Consider the following 9022-nt stretch of genomic DNA (forward strand, 5'->3'; position numbering starts at 1 on the left):
CTCCTTTTTTTTTTCCCCCAAAGCCCCAGCAGATGGTTGTATGTCATAGTTGCACATCCTTCTAGTTGCTGTATGTGGGACATGGCCTCAGCATGGCCGGAGATGCAGTGCGTGGGTGCGCACCGGGATCCGAACCCTGGGCCGCCAGCAGCGGAGCACGCGCACTTAACCACTAAGCCACCGGGCCGGCCCCCCTTTATTTCTAATCTTTCCATGCTTTCATGTTTTAGTGTGTCTCTTGAATACCCCAAAGCTATCTCTATCTCTGTATCTTCCTTTCTCTCTTTCTCTTTCTTGCTTTTTATGTATCTATCTATGTGTCTATCTACATTAATCACAGTAAAAAGTGGACATAACTCATAGATTAAAAGATAGAGGGTGTCAAACTTCATATAGATATATTGATTTCTTTCTTTGGCTTCTTTGGAATTGAATCTCTTTTTATCATCTTATTCTGTACTTTCTCTTTATTCTGCTTTTTGTGTTTTTTTTTATCTTCTTTTATGACTTTATTTGCACTGATTCAATTCTCTTTATGTCATGTGTCCCCTTCTGTTTTGGAAGCTATACATTTTATTTCTACTCATTTGCAGATTGCCCTTGAAATTTTAAAAGACATAATTGAATTAACATAGTGCAAAATTAATCAACGTCTCTTCCCTCTGCCCAAGTAAAACAATGACTTCAGACGTTTTAACTCTGATCGTCTTCCCTGTTTCACTTCTCTGTGTTATTCTTGCCCCATCTTTAGTCCCATTTCATATTTTTATACATCTTCCATTAGCATTTCACTAATACTATACACTTTCATTAATATGAATATTCTAATTGTGCTATATCGATTTTCTAGGTCCAATACACTTACCAATTTGTGTGTCATTTCTCCTTGCATTATCATCTTTCTTGTGGGTTCAGCTTTCTTCTTCCTTAATTAGCTCATTTAATAAATGAGTAGTTATTACTTCCATATTTTGTCTGTTGGAAAACGTATTTGTATTGCCCCTACTATTTAATGATTTTCCAGCTGGTTATAAAATTCTAGAATGCCAATGATTTTATTTTGTCAATTTGAATTAATCATTTATTTGTGTTCTGAGTTCTGTTTTTATGAGGAAGTCTGCTTTCAACTTAATTGTTCGCTGAGTCTCTAGTTCTTTTAAATTTTTCTTTTTGGCTTTAGCGTTTGACACTTTCGATAGAATGTATCTATTAGATTCTTTTTAAAATTTATTTTGCATGTGACTTACTGTGCTTACTGTATCTGAGAATTTATTTTTCATTAATTATGAAGAGTTCTTACCCGTTATGTTTAAAATCTTATTTTTCCCCCATTCTTTCTATTATTGCCTTTTTTAAAAGTTAAATTTAATTTTGAATTATAATAATGAAATTTAAAAAACTTTAGAAATCCTATTTTGTTGTTTAAAAAGCCCTCTGATGTTTTTATGGATTTCTGTCTTCTTTTATGTTGTCAATTCCTTTTTGTGTGTGATATTATTTATTTTTAATATATTTGTTTTTGAGTCTCTATTCAGTAGTTCTAACTTGGCATTATTGAAGAAAATAATATTATTTACTATACCTGGTGACACTTCATCATGGATTTTTTTGTCTCATCTTTTCATTTTTATTTTTTAAAATTTTAAAATGTTTGTTGATTCATGCTTTCCTGAAAAAATTTTTCAAACAAATCACCAAAGGCCGAGACTTCTCTCTGCTCTCAAGGCTAAGCCATTTTTTTCCCACCAAAAATAATGACGTAATGTGTATTTTCATAAGTAATCAGTTTGTGACAGCTATGATTGTCAAATGCTTTTTAAAAATACAAGTAAGATCAAGGTTGCAAACAGACCGTATGTAGCGACTAAAAAAACTGAATAGGCAAAGCCTTGCTCTAAAGGACCAAATGACCAATCAGCTAGATTCAGCCTTTTCAGGCTACAGATGACTTTGCTCAAGAGCCCTCCTCATCGAAATTCTTAACATCACAAGTGTGGATGCTGACACGAGATGCTGCAAACAACAGCACCAGCATAAGGAGGAGATCTGGGTGATTCTGTTTTATTCTTCATAGATTTCTCTTCTCCACTCTCTTCATTGGCTTCATCTTTTTCCCTGTAAGAATCCTGGCTGTTGGTATCAATAAAATAATTTTCTCTCTCATTCTCTTTTTCTTCTATTTTTTCATCTTCATTAAAGCTTTCTTTATCTTCAGTGAAACTTTTTGTCCCTTGATAGCTGAAGTACTCAGACATTTTTCCTCTTTGGCCTTTGTTTGCAACAAACTCATCAGATATTCCTAGTGCTTTTAGGCAGTTAGAATGATACTTTTCTGTTGGCATTCTTGCATTTTTATGGGCAACTCTTTCAAATAGTAGCAGCCTCTTTTAAATTTTCTTCTCTTTCTTATAGTTCTCGTTGGTATTCTTTCATCTTTTCCTTTTTGCTCTTTCTGAGAGATTTTACTTTGGATGTAGACATTTGCGCTAAGCTTTGGTATGAATCATAAACCTTAGCCTGGGTTGTCAGGAGTTTCTGCAGTTCTTTCATTCTTTGCTTCTGCTTAGTTAGCATCCGATTTCTCTCTTCTTTCAACGTTTTCTTTTCCTCAGATGATCCTGTGGCTGGTTCTCTTCCTCTGGAAGATATCATGGGCATTGGAGGGTTGCAGTTATAAGACACGGGCTTTGACTTGTACTTCTTACTGGTGACTTGGAGGTAGACAAGGCCAATGTGTTTCTCTTAAATTTTCATCTGCTTCAATGTCTGCCAAAATTTTTTATCTTCTAGTGGATGCATAAGAGGATGCATGAAGATCAGGGGGTTTACAGACTGCTAGGAGTTTTGGACATTTGTGTTCTGAGTATTTCTAGTATCTCTTTCTAGTATCTACTATTCTAGTATCTCTGAGTGTTTCTAGTATCTCTCAGGAAGGTCTTTAAAATCAGCAGTCTGGCACCTAATTCATAGACCACCTCTACTCTTCATTTTGCTTGACTCTATCATGACAAAGGGGAAAAAGATGAATGCAGGAACTGGATTGGCTTGGAATTTCTTCTTCCACTCTGAATCTTTTTTTTTAATGTATTTATTATTTTTTTATTGAGATACAATTGATATAAACATTATGTTGGTTTCAGGTATACAACATTCTTCTTGTTTTTTGAGTAGTTTATGTACCACTTCAATCTCTGATTGAGATTTCATGTTCTTTTCCTTTTTGTTCTGTTCTCTAACGATCAATCGAAAAGGCTCAGGTACTGTAATCTCTGGCACCCATTCTTTTGGTTTCTTCCTTGTTTTTACAACTGCTGGGAAGTCAGCAGCTTCACACTGAATATAATCTTCAACAAAATAGTTTGCTCGTGTGTTGTTGATGAGTCCTTGGCGTAGGTCATCGTTCTATTTTTCTCAAGATACTCTTTTTCTAAGTTGGGCAATTCTCTTCAGAGGAAGACATATACAAGGAGGAAGACTGGCCTAAAGCTGGCTCTGAAAGGGACATCATTAACAGACAGGGTGATAAGAGCTCTTTTCTGATACAGATCTGGAAGAGACCCTAGGAGCATCTTCACTGATGATCAGGGGCTGAACTTCCTTTATTTTATTTTATTTACTTATTTTATTGAGGTAACATTGGTTTATAACATTACATAAATTTCAGGTGTACATCATTATATTTCAAATTCTGTGTAGACTACATCATGTTCACCACCTAAAGGCTAATTACCATCTGTCACCGTATACATGTGCTGTCCTTTCCTCCTCCTTTAAATTTAATTTATTCTGGTCCATTTTCTCTAACTTTGCCATAGTTTCCATGTGGGCAGCTTTCAGCTCTTCTCATTCCCTAAAATACTCTTCATTCGAGTGGTAAATAGAAAAGTCCACAAAGTTCTCATAGCTCATATGTGCACGTTCATCCATCCTAGGAAAGGGGTGTTAATTAAAATCAGCCAATGCCCCCGCTAGCCTGCCAGACTGCCTTCTCCTCTTCTTCCTCATCCTCCTCCTCCAAGGCCACCACCACCAGGCCCTCTAAGGGGTGTTCATGCCAAGCGTACTTGGCAACCCGCGCTCTGGTATCGGGATTTAGTGGTGTTTGGGACTGGAGGCCTTCAGCTTCACCCACTCCTCTGTGGGATGCGGTCATCACCCCCCTGGGGAAGTGGGTGCCTGCCTCCTCTGTTTTAAAATCCAGATTGTAAATCTCTTTTCAGTAAATTTTTCCTATGAGAATTCTTCATGGCCTAGATTGAGAACATTTTCCACTAGAGAAATTTTATATTTGCTTTTACCAGGCACTCCATGGTTAGAATGCGTTTGGGGCCATTTTTACATTAATGATTAAGGCTTGAGGATTCCTTAGCCACACCTGGATAGTGTAAATTTAAACCTAAGTCCACACTGGGACAGGTCTGTAGTTATAAATTGTAATAGAAATCTTTTTTACCCCCTAGCCCAAACCTACAAATGAGTCATTTTGCTACCTCCCTGTGCCAGTGTGTGTTTTTTCTCTTGTTCACATTTTCTCTGCAGATATATCTCTTCCAGAGTCCCTGATTTACATGAATGATATCAATCCCAATTCCTCGTTTTCCAAGTTCTTGTTTCCTGTCCTTATGTGAGTAATAAAACCCAAGTCTCTCATGTCATCAAGATGAACATAAATCCAGAGCTATTCTTGAAGTTTGTCCACTTATGGTTCTTATTTCCCATTTCTGCTCCATCATTATCCCTTCAGGATTGTCTTTGTTTTGTTGTTGTTGTTGAGGAAGACTCACCCTGAGCTAACATCTGTGCCAATCTGCCTCTATGTTGTAAGTGGGTCACTGCCATGGCATGGCTGCTGAAGAGCGGTGTAGTCCTGCACCCGGGGAACCAAACCAGGGCTGCCGAAGCAGAGCATGCCGAACTTAACCACTAGGCCGTGGGGTTGGCTCCTGTCTCTTTTTTTATTGACAGTGAGTTGGGGTTTGTGTGTAAAAGTATGATTATGATGTTTCTAGGTATTTGGTAGTGGGGGCTAATCATGTCTGCCACATGATGGCTAGAACAAAAGTCAATATTAAATTCTAGCATATGAATTAGCATTCAATGAAATTATAACCTAAAACAGCATCATATTCTATAGGAAATTATCTATTTCCTAAAGTAAAGTGCCTACTAAGACTGGTTTTTGCCAACTGGCACAGAAAGTAGCTCTGTTTAGAAATATATACTGCAAACTCACGTCAATAACAATTGTGGGTGGATTAAATCATTCAAAAGAGGACATATTTCCCTCTTCATAAAATATTAGGTTTTGATATACTTTTTAAGAGGATGCTTCAAAACATCTGCAAATTTGTGTTATTAATATCTGCCCTGTAGAAACTCTAATTAGCCAATCTTTAAAGTAAATTAGTAATCTGCAAGTATCCTGATAGTACTTTTCTAACTTCAAATTCACATTTTACCAGAGTTCAAGTCAACCAGTTTGTATTTTCTGAAAAGTCCAGGGTTTGAGTTCAGTGGGTAGGGTACTTGATGTAAGGACCTCTTAGATTTGTTGTGAATTACAAATAATGAAGTAATGAAAGACTTAGGCCATTTGCCCTCAGGACCTATGTCTCTTGTTTACTTGTACTTTGCTATGTAAGCAGCAGATTTATGAATATGCAGATTTATGAATATACAGCTTTATGGCTTCATAAGTCAGTCCATCATGAGTTTCATTAATAAGGGTGTAGCACAGATATGAAACTGCTGATGAACATTTGGATTTAGCAGCTTATAAACAGGCTGATTCAGTTTTGGTTTCCCTTTGTTTTAACCTTTGAACTCCTGGAGCATAAAATAAAAAGACTGAGAGAAGAGAGCTATTTGAAGTTTTATAGTCATGTGCTCATATATTGAAGTAATTTGAAAAGATTAACAAGATGGAGTTCATTATGTAAAACAAAATCGGCATAAACTTTCTAATAGTTCTTACTCTAAATGTTTCCCATTGAACCAGTAGAGTTATTACAATTTCCACATTTTATTATTCTAACTCCAAGTTGGAATGATCCTTAACATTGCAGTTTTTAGGTATTCGTAACTTAAGTTTTAAGATATGAATTGAAATTAAAGTTATAACCTAAAATGGTATTCTGTTGATAGGAAATTATCAATCTTCTTCCTGCTATGAGAATTTTACTCACCAGAGAAAGTAGCTTTAACAATCTTTACTACCTCCATTCATAGACGTAACTGCTATTTAAACACATACACACACACACACACACCACACATCCAGATACGCACCCCATATCTTGATTTATCAGACCCATGAAATGGTGGAAGTGTAATTTTCTATAATTTAAATTTTCTGAGTTCTTTTTGTTCGGTTTTCTTCAAATCATATCCTAGACATTCATGCAACCATTTAAAACTTTTGTCACAGGGGCTGGCCCGGTGGTGTAGCAGTTAAGTGCACGCACTCTGCTTTGGCGGCCTGGGGTTCTCAAGTTCGGATCCCGGGCGTGCACTGTCGCACCACTTGTCAAGCCATGCTGTAGCAGCGACGCATATAAAGTAGAGGAAGATGGGCACACATGTTAACCCAGGGCCAATCTTTCTCAGCAAAAAGAGGAGGATTGGCATTGGATGTTAGCTCAGGGCTGATCTTCCTCACTCTCACACACACACACACACACACACACACACACTAAAGTTTTGTCACAGATTTTAAAAACTGAGCAAATTAGGTTAAATGAAGGTTTTCGTAATAATGTGTTACCTCTGGCTAGGATAGTTGCATTTCGAAAGGGAACATCTGATGATGCTATCCATAGCAATCCCAAGGGCTGGGGCTGTCATTGGGGAAAGTCAGACACTTTTGAAGGGATGTGGGGCATACTCAGGCATTTCAAAGCCTTAGTTCTTTTCGTGTTTACTTCTAGGTTTCCCTGTGAGTCTCACACCATAGTGTCTTCTCCTTCTTTATACGTTCCCTTACTCAGGAGTTCATTGACATGCAGAACATCCTCTTTAGATTTTTCTCTCACTTCTTCCATTCCAATGGGTAGTCTGATATTGAGCTTTGAGATTTTTACTACTCATTTTGTTTTATGTTTGGGTTGCCACATCTTTCCTGAGGCCACAGTTTGATTCAGGTCCAAAACTTTTCACTAATTGATTTCTGAAATTAAGCGTTATTTGATTCACAAGTCTCCAATATATTCTTATACAGTTTCAATATGTGGATATCCAGATTAAAAAAAAAAACCAAAACACCCTTCAGGATGATTATTCATTTAGAGAAGAAACTGAAAGAGACTTCTTTGAAACAATGAGTTTCACTGGTGATTATAATTGAAATCTCTGAGATTGGGAAAAGAGCAGGCATCAGCACAGGAGAGCATGTGTAAAGACTGAATATGGAAAGAGGACTCCAGAGCTACTGGAGAGGCAGTAGCCAAGAAAGGTTGTATGTAAACACACAGAGTCAAATGTTCAAAATGAATGCATTTTCCAGAATGTCCAAACGCAAATGGGGCAAGTGTTGTATGGGGTTCCAATTAGCAGGCAGTCATCAAAACTCCAGGATTTCATTCATTCATTCATTCATTCATCCATTCTTTGTCCATTTATCCAATGGAAAAAAACAGAACACCACATTTGAACTAGACATGCTGCTACATTAAACCAAATGGCAACCCTTACTCTCAAAGGGCTTAGAGGCTAGTTTAAAAATATGGAAGCAGGAATTGATTCATTTATAGAGAAACTGGGTGATTCTCTATGTGGACTGGGGTCCAGGTAGGGGCTTAGTAGTATGGTAAGAAGGGAAGAGTCCGGTGAGCCTGGAGTACTGATCTATCAAGTTAAGAACAAGCCCAGCACAGTGAGAGGACTATTGAGGGCTGCCTGCTCTGGAGCTGGGTTCCCAAATGCTGTTTTTGGGCCAAGGACAGACTGCAATGCACTTTCCTTTAGTTCAGAACAAAATAAAAGTTTAAGGGCAATTTTTTTCCTGAGATTAGGTCCTTTCTTCTTTTTTAAAAGACGATGGTGATAGATAGGTTAAAAAAATGTCTTTGGGGAGAGTGACATCACCAAAACAGTGATGTAGGTGACCCCATCCTCTGTGGCCCAAGATAAATCAATGATTAGACAGCTATCCATGAATAAAAACAGCTTTGGGAAAGGTCTAGAATCCACTTAAGACATTTTAGCAATACAGTGGAATAAAAACCCTGAGAATAACTGCAAAAGAGGAGAAGGAAGACGGCTTCATTTTGCCTGCATCACCCCATGCTCCAGCCAGCATCGCTCAGCACCAAAAGGGAACTTCCCAGCTAGAAAGAGTTCCCCTTGCTGGGAAAAGAAGAGTGGGGTGAGCATTTTTGAGGCACCAGCCAATGGTGCTGCTTTGGTTTCACCCCAACCAGACCAGCAAAGCTGAGATGTATAGAGATAGTTAGGAACAACGAAGAAAAGCAGGGACTACCAATAGCACTTACACAGCAGGAGCATTCATGGTTCACTGTGACCTGCTCTGCAGACAAACCCAGCAGGTTTTGCCACTGAAGAAACTACTGGTCAGGACAGCCGCCACAGACCCCCTGCAGATTGCACCAGATTTGGCCCCATAGGTATTCACCTTCACTGATGCCAGCCACCTAATGCCCTCCCCATTTGCTTCACCCTCCTTTACCCACCCTGGAGCCAGCTCAGACCTTTGTGACTGCATGAGTGCAGAATGCCAGCCTAGACTATGGCTCACCCCTACCACTATGCATGCCCAGGGCTAGCCCCTCCAGCTGTGCATTTGCATGCTGCTCTCCTGACGCCTGCCACAGGCCTCCCCTGTAGTGCACCTACCCTGGGGGGAAATGGTGCAACCATAAGAGAGCATCCCAACAGCCAGGGGCCCTGCAGCTGCTTATAGACCTGGATCAGGCCCTGTCTTGTGTTACTGGCCTACACCACTGTGCTCACCTGCAGCTAACTCCATCCAGCTGTTTACCTGCATGCCCTAGGCCCAACTGCTGTC

The 9022-nt window shown here is 38.8% G+C and overlaps 1 pseudogene; it reads right to left on the minus strand.

The window, feature by feature from the left end:
- Positions 1 to 1985: 1985 nt before the first annotated feature.
- Positions 1986 to 4153, minus strand: LOC131396637 (protein FAM161A-like; annotated as a pseudogene).
- Between the last annotated feature and the right edge of the window lie 4869 nt (positions 4154 to 9022).

This window comes from Diceros bicornis, chromosome 33, assembly GCF_020826845.1.
Source record: "Diceros bicornis minor isolate mBicDic1 chromosome 33, mDicBic1.mat.cur, whole genome shotgun sequence".
NCBI classification, from domain to species: Eukaryota; Metazoa; Chordata; class Mammalia; order Perissodactyla; family Rhinocerotidae; genus Diceros; species Diceros bicornis.